This window comes from Sturnus vulgaris, chromosome 1 (genome assembly GCF_052056855.1).
Source record: "Sturnus vulgaris isolate bStuVul1 chromosome 1, bStuVul1.hap1, whole genome shotgun sequence".
In the NCBI taxonomy this organism is placed as follows: Eukaryota; Metazoa; Chordata; class Aves; order Passeriformes; family Sturnidae; genus Sturnus; species Sturnus vulgaris.
The window spans coordinates 37,226,044-37,239,354 of record NC_142243.1 but is presented as its reverse complement, the minus strand read 5'-3'; positions in this window follow the sequence as shown (position 1 = coordinate 37,239,354).

Genomic DNA, 13,311 nt, shown 5'->3' with positions numbered 1-13,311 from the left:
AAGAAAAGTGTCTGCTGTTGCAAAAATAAGAAAGGCAGTGATTGAGCACCTGCACAGTCCTGTCACATGGCAAATGGGGACCCACTGAATTCAGATAAATACCCTTGGCTCTTGAGGAGGGGAACTTCAATAAATCTCAGCTTCATCCTGCTTACAGACCATGCTGTAAGTGATGGTTTACAGCAGCACTTGGTGAGATCAATAGCCACATGCCAGGAGAGTTTCTCTGGGAGTGGTGCTTCCCTTGCCGGGCAGGGAGAGCCACAGCACAGGGGCTGCTGCTGAAGGGCAGTGTGAGTGCTGGGGCTGTGACATGCCATGCAGGCTTCTCCTCCCACTCCTTGCATCAAGTCCTGGAGCTGCAACTCATCTGCCAGGATGCTTTTTTGGCAGCCGTGAGGAGCCTCTAGGGAATTCTTCCTGAAATGTTTAAACCCTGGCATAAACTCCAAGCTCAGAAATCTCAGAAAACCCATGGCTTTGGGTGCACGTGGAGCACTCTTTATTGCTCCCCTCCTATGATATGAGCTAAGTGCATGGATTTAAATGGCAGAGCATCTATTGAAAAAGGGAGAGAGGAGAAATTTAAAAAAAAGAAAAGGAAAAAAGTAAAAATATGAACATATTAGTAATGTCTAACTACCAGCCTCCAGAGCATGCTGGCCACAGTCCCAGCCTTCCCTCGGCAAGGATGAGTGACAGCATTGGTGACAAGTTGCTGCTTTCCTCCTCCAGCCATTACCCTCAGGAAGGTGCAGCATTTCTACAGCGATTGCCTCTCTGAGCATCAGGCTGCACCACCTTAGCCAAGGTCTAGCATCACTACTCCCAGTCCCAGTGCTCCCCTCCACTACTGCTGCTCACCTTCCCTGCTACCTGTTACTCCCACTGCCAGGCCTGCCACACAACTCCCTGGGAGCTCTGTTCGTCATGAAATTATTCATTACAATGCTGCTTTATCCCCCTCTAGCTGGACTTCAGGGCTTCCTTTGTTTCCCTGCTCCTCAAGGCTTCCAACATGTGATGATGGGACTTCTCTAAGAGTCTCAGTGGGAGTGAAGGTGTCTAAGCTTCTCACAGAGTCCCCCCTTGACTCTACTGTCAGCTTTAATAGAAATAACCTGTCTGGAGATTAAACCCATTTTCCTTTCCTTTTCAAGTATCCAAGAAACAGTGAAAGAGCTCTCCCACCCCTGGGGCCTTGTGGCTTTTTCTGAAGCTCTTTGCCAGAAGCTGCTGCTGTGGCCTTGGGCTCCACCTTTCCACTGTAGCTGTTTGTTTGCTTGTTTTTGCCAAAAGCAGATAAAACACACATCAATTTCTTTCTTGGGGGAAAAATAGCAAAGAGATTATCAGAAATTCACCATGGCTCGTGTCAGCCATATTCAGAAGGAGACATGAGGTTAAGTCTTCAGCTGGCTGGAAGAAGTTGCTGAAAACCTGAGCATAAAGGAGACATTTCTAAAGTCTCTCTCTGTGGTGCTGGAGGGAAAAGCAGAGTCTGTGCACTGATTTCTGAGCTTTCTGCTCAGAACAGCAGCAAGGTTTTAGGTGAAGCAATGGCTGGTTGATTGAGTATGACTGAAGCATATAAACTTCACCCAGCTAAATAGGACATGGAAAGGAAGAGGTGGTAGTTAAAGGAAGGGGGGACAAATTAGGAATGACAACGTTCATCAAGAGGGGGGCAAAATCACAGGCCAAACCGTCTCAAGCATTCAAACATCCCCATGACTGAATGCCTACCTCTAAACTGGGTTACCTGTCACCCAGAAGTAAAAGAACAGGGCCATCAGCTTCACACGTAGAAGAGCTCTGCCTTTGCTCGGCTGTGGGTCATATCTATGTGCCTGGTGGTTTGCTGTCCTCTACAGACGTGTGGGTGTGCCTGGAAACCCCTCAGAGCCACCCCTGGCCTGGGACCACAGCAGAAACCATTGCTGTCCTTCATGCAGTAACCTGCATAGATGGTTTGGAAAAATGTCTATTCACTAACCACTGTTTGTTTCAGAGCATGGAGAGATGTAGAACCTTAAACAAATGCCCTCTCTTCAAGAAAAGTTGGGGGGTGCATTGCTCCAAGTTAAACAGCATAAAACAAGGAGGATGTAGGTCCTGTCAATCCCCCCAACTGATTATTTTTTTTTACGTCCTGGAGGACACAGTAACTGCTGAGACTGCGGAAGTATTATCTTGCTTTCAGAGAGCTCTCTGATGAGGAATTCAGTGCTGTAGCTGTAGCACGGCACGAGACACGTGGTTGGGATGTAAAAAAGTGAAAAATAGGGCCCAAAGAGCTAGAATGTCTGTGATGAAGCTCCTCCTTCAGCAAAATGGGAAGTGTTAAAGCTCTGAATATCAATCAGCACTTCCCACAGGCAGTGGGATTCACTGGCAGGATCTGCCAGTGTCTCTGAGACACTGAATCCTTTCCTTAAATTAAAATTGTGACCAACTAGAGGCAAAGCAAATTACTAAGGTAATCAAAAATGAGTGACATTACTCTTGTAAAAGAAATCTACAAAGTAAAATTCACTGTAGGATACATGAAAACTCCATCAGTTCTTTGTTTTATGTAAATGAACCCCCCAAACACTTGCAAATCACAGAAAATTGTAAAAATGCACCGCAGAGTTCAAGTTTACAATTCAATAATAATAGAGTATAATAATAATAATGTAATAGCAATAATAATAAACATCCACTGTTTTATTATAACTACAGATTGTGTCTGATTGAAAGTCATTAAAAACGTATGTAAAAATATGGAATAAAAAAAGCAAGTCGTTTTTGCTCTAGCTGTTTATGTATAGTACACTTAGTTTCTCTAAAACAAATCAGTAGAGAGAGGGGAGGAACAACAGGAAAACCCAAAATAATAAACAAACCATTTTTAAGACATGTTATAAAACTCCTGAGATTCAATTGTAAGGGCACTTTCTCCTAGAAAGATGACAGCAATTATCTTCCTGCAAAGAAGGAGAGAAAAAAGAGGGATACTCTTATAATAGTAGCTGTGATTTTCCATCTTCCTTCTTCTCTGTCCTCAAGAAACTGAGTTAAAGGAAGTGGCATGCACTACCGGGTACCACCAGAGGAAAAGGTACACAAATTTTCCAGTATTAGTCAGTACTAGCGGCACAGAACAAAGCCCCATGGCCATTAAAAGGACATTTCACATAATGGTTTTGCCCGTGCTTCACCTGTTCACACTCAGGGGCAGATCTGGGCCCACAAGCTCCTGAATATTTTTCAAGGATGATTGCAGAAGGGATGCATGGAAAATCAAATGATTCTGGATTTCAGGCGCATGAACAACTCTTAAACCTCAATCCCATTATCTCATATTTCTGATTTAAACAAGACACAAGTGAAAACCAGAGGATACCAACAGATGTGTTTCATCTGGAATTTAAAATGAGAAGCATGTTTTGAAAGCTAAGAAATTTATAAAGTATATTTCCAATTTATAGTCCATCACTTTTTTATACATGCAAAACAATAAACATTTCTCTTGGGCAACAATTCTACAGATTAGTACAGACAGAAAGAACTTTTTCAAATATTCAGCCTTGGTTTTCCATTTCCTATAATTATGCTAGGATTCTAAGCTATACCCTAATTATACCCTAGGTATATAATTAATACCCTAGGTACTAAACTAAAATAATCCTCTCTATCCTTGCTGTCTGCACCCATCTAATTCTCCTGAGAAGAAAAGATGTTAATAAAATAGATGAACTATTGTCATTTTTCCCCCAAAGCTTTAATAGAAAAGGGAGGACAGCTGAAGGGCAAATGGAGATTCTTACTAATTCTACCATCTTTTTACACAACTCTTACCTTTTTCTCCAAGTTTTCATAAGCTGAAGGCCTTTTTCTCACAGTTCTCACTGCCCTCAATATGGGTGCTAGTCTGGTGTTTATACTTTATTATTATCATGAAAAATATAATTTACCATGTGGACAACATTACAGAAGAGATGCTACTCAGTAGATAGAGAGATCCCACATGAACCATTCATTTCTGTCCTCTGGATCTCAAGGGAGTTTGAATGGATAGTTTCTTTCTGAATGTGCTATGGTCCAATATGTGGAGTAAGTTTTCTACAAGAGAAAGACTTTTGTACCTCTCTAGTCAGCCAGGTGTTTTCTGCAGCTGTAAACAGGGAGAAATGTGGAATACAGGCTGGAATGGTGTCCTACTAAAGCAGACAGATGAAAACCTTCCTTGTTTGTTTTTTTTTTTATTATTTGGTCAATCAGCTCTGCAAGATATGACATTGACACATTGATCAGTTTCCAGAACAGCTTGTAAAACAATCCTCTGCTTTTGACCAGTCTCAGTTATATCTTATCTACACTAGTTCACATAGTCTATCAAACATATAACTGAAAATAATGGCAATGATAATTTGGAACTGGCAAATCCAATGTTACGAAAGGTTAAATTTAAATTTCCCAGGGGTCAAAGGTATTTAAGGATAATCTAGGCACTGGTTTGAAATACAACATAGTTAGCTACCAGATGAAAATTATTTTTCTTGCAGCAATTACCATGGTAGTCCCAGAAGGGGTTTGTTATGTTAAGACAGCACTGAGACTCCAGAACTGTTCACAGGCAGGTTTTTAGGCTGCTTTGGAGGGCCTGCTGTTTGCTTTTGTTGGCAAGCATGACCTGTATGTTTATTTTATTCCTTCTTTACTTCACATGGTGAATTTTGTTCTCTGCATGTATGAGAGGATTACAAGCAATAGATGTTAAAGTTTCTGTTTACCTACAAGGCATGTACAAACAGAGGGCCTGATCCAAACCCTGTTATCATCAGTGGAAAGTTGAGTCATCATCTCTGAAAGTCTAGTCGCCTTTTTCAAGTTACCAAATACAAATATATGTTCTTCAAGCACCATGTTTGAAAATTTAAAATATACTCTTTGAGGGGAAGAAAAGAGAAGTTTATCTTTTCTTAATTTCCCCCTAGTTGGTGGGTACTTTTTTTTAAGTGCAACTTTCTGTTTGACTGAACTTGAGTTTTAAACTTATATGTCATCAGAGATTATACCACAGCTATGGTACCACAGACAGCTTTCCCTGCAAGGATATAGGAAGATGTTCTTTCAGTGACTCCTAGAAATGTGAAAGACCCACTCTGACCCACTCATCCTTATGGTGTGTATACTGCTCATAATGTGTATTTTTTTGGTGAATATAAAGGATGCGAAACAATGTCAGCATCTCACTTGCCAAGAAAATAAGTAGGAGAAAACCATACAAGAAGAGGGTCAGCCCAACAGCAAGGGTGGAAAAGAAGCACACTATATCATACACACCATACAGCATGGAAATAAGTCTTCACTTGGTGCATAGGAGACCTCATCACATTCCTCTCCAGGGAGTCAGCAGGAGGTAAAGAGCAAAACAGCCTTTGTGTAACACATGAGCACATCCTGTAAAGAGCATATATAGATGGTGAATCTCTCTAAAAACTGATACTTAGCATGCTAAGCAAACAAACAAGCAGCTGAATACATGTAAATTAGATGAATGGCTTGGGTATAGGAGACAGGAACCTCATAAGTCAAATGATTCCCAGCTTCCAGAAGGATTTGCATATAGCATAAGGAGGGACCTTCTGCAGATGCAGGTTTGCTAGCAGGGTGTGTGCCTGGGGAGCTGTGCCTTTGTGGAACTGGCTGATTGGAAGAACAAATTAATAGACTGGAAAAAAAAAATCCACTTTCAAAACTTCAAAATGCAAGTGCCTGGATGCAGAGTGCTCATTTCCTAACTCTGTGTGTTCGTAGGTTGCACTTTCTGGTTGAAGCACCTTGCTTTCCTGCTCAGATACTTTAAGTCAGCAATCAAACAGTATTTCCTACCAGTGGGAGCTATGAGAAAGAGACAAATCCTGTGGTTGGGCACTGGAATGAGATGCAGTCCCCCAAACGTTGCTTGTCTCTATTGCTCATTTATTAAATAAGAAAAAAATTCCAAGTTGTTTGTAAGGTCTTCAGAGTAAGAATTGCCCCTAATGTTTGTCAGCACAAGGCCTAGCATGCTAGATGCCATACCTGCTGTGTGACTCTGCTCTGCAGACAGAAATAATAACCTTCAAGAGCAGGGCTCTCTCACTGTACTTTTCTTTTCACGGAGTACTGAGTTGTACTCTGTTGATGCTGAGTCAAAAACATGCACTTTTCTTCCATATTCATTACTGTGCTATTTGGAAGGCTCAAGGATGTGAAGCGAACTTTAAGCTGAGAAGATGTTAACAGAATGTAGACATGAAAATCAGTGTTCTGCCTCCATCTGTTTCTTGGGTCTCAAAAACACAAGTGCCTCTGTAGCACAGTCAGTACAGTGACAACTTCTGGGCCCAGTGGGCAGACATTTTTCGCATCCTTTTTTTCAGATAGACTGCCAATACTGAAACCTTGTCACTGCCATTTGTAGTAAACTTTTAATTTAACACATCAAGATAAAATTGTTTCAGCCCACTGCCCAGCACTTGCCACCATGACTACTGATCTAAAGCAATGTTCTCAAGCATACAGAAAATGGGCAAAAGAGCCTGAAAAATGAAAAAAAAAAGAAAAGCCAGAGCAGATTAAATTAGAGTTCTAACACAACTTAGTGAGCTAGACACTATGAGCCCAGGCTTTTGGTCTTTCACATGCTCATTTGATAACCAGGATAGATAATACAGCTCCAGAGTGGACAGAAAAAGGGGGAGGGAAGATTGGGAAGGTGGACATACAGCTGTTAGGGCACCATGCTATCATGTCAATCACCTAGTAACCTCTAATCTCCATCTTTGCATAGATCAGTACCTGTTACAAAGAAATGTCCATATCTGAAAACTAATGTACTGTTGTCCAGCTTTTTTGCAGGATGCCTTCTGGAGGCTTGGAAGCAATCCTGCTGAACTAAGGGACTTCCTCCTTACTCCTCTGTCTGAGCTGGTTTGCATTGCTGAGAAATCCTTCAGATATTTAAGTATACAGTCTCATCATCATGTTGAGATGCTGTCCATTTGGGCTGTCTTTTGGCACTGTGCCACCTCCAATGCGCAGAAGGCCTGATAAAAGTGAGAAATTGAATTTAATTTAGAGAAGACTTTTTTTTGCCAGACCTGCCACCATCATAATTTAGGTCAGCCTGAAACTTGCTCTAAATTGTCATAAAACCATCTGGGACTGATCTGTAGCATCAAGTTAGCAGCAATTTCACTACTACTCACCTCTATTCTACTGAGTTTTCATCACAAGATGGACAGAGGAGCCAGAGTGGACATGCAATTTATTGCCAGACAAGACAGATGAAGAACACTTTATAACTTACCAAGTGGGTTCTGCACAATCCTTTGATCTGAGTTACCCACTCGATTGTTAACACCTGTGCAATGCTCAGTAAAACACTCCCACAAGCCCTTTTTGGTATCTCCAATGTACAGTCTGTTATATTTCCCATCAATGATGCAGTGAATAACTCATTTAGAAGGGCATGTGAAGTGTTCATGAATGACAAATTAAGATTTAGTTCAAACATCCCTGATGGGGTCTTGGTGCATTTACTAGGTTTATAGATCTGTTTCCTGGGAATGTACCTTATAAAGTTGCATTTGTGGGTTGTTTATTCAATGAACAAAGTGATCCATTATGGTTTTGTCACTGTTTTAGACATGAATGGAAGGTAGGGAAATGAATGCTGTAAACACCCCTTCTTTCCAGTTTTCACAAGAGTGAAAGTTGAAGTACAGCAAATGGAATAATGTGATCAGGATTGCAAATTGAAGCAGAAGAACACATAGTCAAATGCATTTAATTGTGTCCTACATCTTCCACCCTCGGCATTTGGAGAAACAAAATTTTTCTATAACTCTTTGGTTGATAAAATGTGTGGGCAAATAGAACATCTAATTTTGAATGGAGAAAAAATTAGTTTTAGTTTTAGTTATTCCAGGGGTTGTGAATGGTGATTGGAAGAAAAGATTATCCCTCCACCCCTTTCTTTAAGCAATTCTCTGGAATTTCTGTTCCTGTCCAGTGTGGACAGTGGTTTAGTGTTTCCAGACCAGAGGGTAAAAAGAACTGTCTGTCTCATAAAAGCATCCCATTCTTGATAAACTTCTATTACCATTTTGAAGACCAAGTAGGTTTTGATAACATGCCTCGGGCTTCTGTTAACATCGAAATCTTCTGATTTTTCTCTATTGCTAGCTAGATTTTTGCTAGTACTAAATCTCAGAGTTACTAAAGAGTACAGTGGGAAACTAGATTTAGTTTGCAATGTCGCTGTGAATGTTTGGGGGTTTTTTTAACCAGAATGTCATGCACCACTGTTAGAGGCCACCAACCATAGCTCTTATGATTTCACTCATAGACTGGCTATCAAACAATTCTTTAAACTAGAGCAAAGAAAAGATTTATTGAAAAATCTCATCTCCAGAGAGGCCAATGAACATAGTGATGGAAAATGAATTAGTGGTTTAATTCTATGTGGACAAGCAAGACACTTTGTGGAAGTCCAGAAGAAGCTGAGGACAGATCCATGTTCTTTCACCATTGCTGTGTACCACATTTCTAATGAAAGATTCTGTGTTTGGATCAATTTTCCATGGATGGCCTCAAGGAGCTGAACATCCTTTACAAAGTCATTTCCTTTGGAAAAATAAATTTTCCAGGCTCCTTCTTGCCCCACTGAAGGGCAAGCACTTCCTCTTGAGTGCAGTGGGAATAAATGTCCCGATGTGTGTACACAGCACAGGCTGCAATAGCAGCACTGGGATTGCTCTGAAGGATGTGTATTTCACATACACTCTGCACTTCAGGCTTGGCAAGATCCAATCATTTTCCCTACTTCCCTTTCCAGTACAGACACAAAATATTCATTGATGTGGGTAAAGAAGTGTCAGGAGGCAATGTGCTCATTCCCTCTGCCACAGGGAGTTGTTCTGCAAAGTTGTTAGTCTCTGTTAGCTTAGCTGATTCCTTTCCCTGTGTGTTGCAGGAGCATCCAGAAAAGCTTACAAGATACTTAGGGTAAAACCCTTTCCATTTGCAGCATAATCATGTCTGGCTCAGGCAAATTCACTGGATTTAATGTGGAAAAAAAGAAACTTCCTTTTCTGAGCTCTCACTCTCTCTCAAAACAGATTGATCAATAGAGCAACACAGTAAGAGCGAAGACCTGTTTTCAAAGAGGAAAATATCTTGTGAATAAGCCACTGGCCTGAAACTCAAGAAAATGTCTTTGCTTATCACATGTTTGCTGACAGAGAATCCTTGCAAAATGCTGGATTTCCAAGAACAGATTGCTGAACTCCTACTTTCATCTCAGGAAAACTGCAGCCAATAAATCATAAAACCAGAATTACAGAGACTTTGTTTTGGGGTAAAATCAAAACTAGAATTAAACATTCCACTTTCAGAAGATAAACCTCTAATCCTGGACTAGAGAGCCAGTGAGCCATAGCCAATAAATATATTTTGCCACTAAATACAAAGGGCAAATTATTTGGCCCTATTGAGCTGTCAGATTTTTTCCTTTTTATGCACTCTTCCTGTAGAGCCCCAGACCCAGAGGGGGCTGTGGTCAGATCGTTCTCATACTCTGTTTATTTTCCTCCAAGCCCCTGACAGTTCAGGACATTCTCAGGATGAATGCTTAAGAGCAAAACTTTGCTATTGATGAAATTCAAGGGTCAGGTAGCACCAGTTTCATCCCAGACAGTATTGGAATGCAGCATTTTGAAATACCATGTGCTGCAAATCCTTTCTTCTTCTTGTTAAAAGAAAGGTGAAAGACAATAACACTAAGAAGATGAAGGACATAGAAGGCTGTTTTTACATAATTTACTCTTCACATAACTTGGAATTAGAATTTGGTCTGCAGTCAGCAAGGATTTTTTTCACTATGTTGCAGAATTGTTGCAGAATTGGGAGGAATTTTGCTTTCCTGGCAGTAAGATATAGTTTTTTCCAGAAGTATGTCTTTTAAGAAATGCACTCACAACTGGCTAGTGTACTGGTGATATCCCTGTCCTCTCCTGATCTCCCTTTGTGGTACATTACAATTTTGTGGATGTTGTCTTTAAATAAGTGTAGAGAATATAGGGAAAGAGTTTGCAGGTTGTGAAACACAAAATGGGTGCTCTGTGACCACTCGCCAGACAAAATGTCTCCCAGAGGTTCCTGTGACTATGGGGAAATTACGTCCAACATTCCTATGCAGCCTTTAAAAAGAAATTTTGAAATTTAAATATTACTTTGTTTTCCATAATTGCAGCAAACAGCTGTGATCAACATTCAAATAGACCGAAGAAAAAGATCTTTCAGTCTTAACATTTTTCCTAACAAGTTAACTATCTGTGACAAATTTTAGATATGTGCTACTCCAGTCCTCTCTATTAGAATTCATTCCATGCTGTGGATTTTAAACTTACGCTGTCAAATTTAGTCATATTGTATTTTACAAGAGATTTGGTGCTTGTTTGCTTCATTCTTAAGTTAGACTCATTCATTCTTGGAGATAGCCTCTTCCATCAAAAAAGGAAAGGAGTGTGAACTTTTTGTAGTATGGGTCTTTTAGGAATCACTTTGAAGACAGACGCAGCAAGAAATTTTAAATTGCATAGAAAAAAAAAAGAATCTTTGATGATTCTTCTTCATAAACCAAAATGGCTTGGTTCCAAGTCTGCAAGAACTCAAGTTTTGAAAGGTTTGTGTTTCGAGCTTTCTGTGCTCCAATCCCTCACAAACACAGAGCCCAGAGTGATGATCCACTGCAAAATACTCATTTCTGGGGACATGAAAGATAGGTGCCTCTGATGAGAGTTGTATGAAACCCAAAAACCTTTTCTGCAGTGGAGCGATTGCTTAATAGCCTACTAAATTATAGTCCTGCCTCGGAGTACGACTATTAGAAGTGATCCTTAAAGATATTTGGAGACCATGGTTTACGTGTAAGGCAAACAGATTGCATTTGTAACATTTAACACACAATAACGATAATAAAACACACTGACGTGGGTTTTCTCTGTAAACAGTCTCTTCTGAAGATAGAGCCAGTGAAATGTTTTGAGAACTTTGACATTTATAGCTGTATTTATAATCTCTTTTGGATCATTTCCTCATGGAATCACATGTTTGTGTATTTTAAATTCTCTGGAGAAATAAAAATGTTTAAACAAAATAATGATGTGATAGGCACTTTATGAGGGCTTGTTCAACACGTGCACATGTACAAGCAAGGCTGGGTTTGTTCTGAAGTCAGTGAGTGGGAGTTTTGGAAGTGGATATCAAGGAGAGAGCCTCTTCACTGGAATGATTAAAAAGAGGAAAAAAGCAAGTATACCCAGGCCTGCCACTGAAGATGGGACTTGCTGCCTGAGAAGGAACATGGCAGTTGTTTCGCTTGCTGTACCAATATGAAAAAGAGGTAAAGAGAAAGGAGATACACTTATGTTCATATGCATACATATGCCTCGACATGTGTAAATGAATTCACACTGGCACACATCACATAGGCACTTGTATTAGTACGTAATTCACAGTAGATAATTTATTTGCCAGTCTTTCTACTAATGGCACATACGTGAGCAGACTGCTTTTTTCTAAATGTGCCTCTCATATGACAGAATAAGAAGAGGCTTTTACTATAGTGAGAGCACAGGTATTTGCTGTGAATAGTTTACACATTCAAATTCTGGTTGTGTGTGTTTTCACACAAATCACATGGTTTTTTTTCTGTTTCTACATCAATGCTATAATAGTAAAATTAAAAAGTAAAAATTTTTGTTTCATAGAAAAATAAAAATATTTATTTAATAGAAAAAAAAATTTTAAAAAAATTAAAAAATAATTATTTCCAAAGGGAAAGTAGAGATAAATAGGATCAGGCTTGTATCAGTTGGGTATATTTTTCCTGGGCTTCCTGACCTTACTTAAGGAATCATTTAGCTACATGGTTAGATTGTCACCCATGTTCCTCAGCCTAGAGCAGGAGACAAAGTGCCTGCCCAAATTCAGGAAGAAAAAGCCCTGGGAGGCCTGTGCCAGTATTGCCTTCAGCATAGCTATGTTTTCACAACCCAGACCCGTATCGCCTCTAGAGTCTGGTGGAGGGGGATTGAATGCCACATTCCAAGAGCAATCACATATCTCAGTTCTTCCAAAGTGCTAAAAAATTGTATAAGCACAGAGAAGCAAGTTCATTTTTAAACTCAAGCAAACGCTCACCCAGAATGTTTTACAATGCTCAGTTTAGCTTTCTCTTCTATTTTTTTCATATTCAAACAGTATCACAAGCGTGTCAGGAGTGTTTCTAAAAAGAAAAGAAGATACAAAGAGCTTGTGAGCCCTGGAATTTTTTTTTTCTATGTCAGCTTCAAAATTCTCACCAAAGCTGTGTAAGAAGCTTGCTAGAACAGCACCAGATGCTCAAGTGTCTTCACTAGTGGGAAAATGATAGCAATTCAGGAGCTACACATAGCTCCCATTGAAGTCAGTGATATCAGATCCCCACTGATATAAGGAGTCACTGGATGAAACCTCATCTTTGTTGAATAAGTTTCCCTGTCTTCCAACTAGAGAAAAAAAACCAGATATGGTTGAATATAGAGGCTGTTCCAGAAGGAATACTGAGTTTTCCAAGTCTAATAGATGCTCTTGTAATACAGACCTTTTCTTCAGGGGATCTCACAACACTTGGAAAGACAAAGCTGTTTGCAACTTTTCCCTGAAAAATAAAAACTCAACTGTTCTTTCTCTCCAATGTTGATTTGCTCCTATTCCTAGCAGCAAATACATATTTTGTTCTGTGGCATCTAGTGAAACTTAGGAAAACCTCATATAGCAGAGGTAAAGCACACAGAGTCTGGACAAAATGTGTCATTATTTAGCATATTGCTGCTCGAATATGTCTTAAAAGACAAGAATTGCTTTAGCCCTGGCTTGTGGATGAAGAAGAATTGTCACTAAGAAGTAGTTCAAGGAATGGAATGACTTAAGCAGAGATCTCTGGGGAAGGGAAGAGAAAGCAGAGGGTAGAATTCTAGCATATAAAGCTCATGTAAATAAAGCACTGACCTTTACTTCTGACACTCTGTTTTAAGCCCAGCCTTCTCTCTTAAGTAGAAATAGACAAAGGTTGGTGGAGAGGTTTATTCCCCTGGGACTTCTGTTAGGCCCATCAGACATCCCAAGGGAAATGATTTGAAAGGTCACAACATAGCTGCTGGCTATCTTTTAGCTGTAGAAGGGCCTCCAAACTTCACTTATTTATAGAGTCCTCCTGATGATTGAAAACTA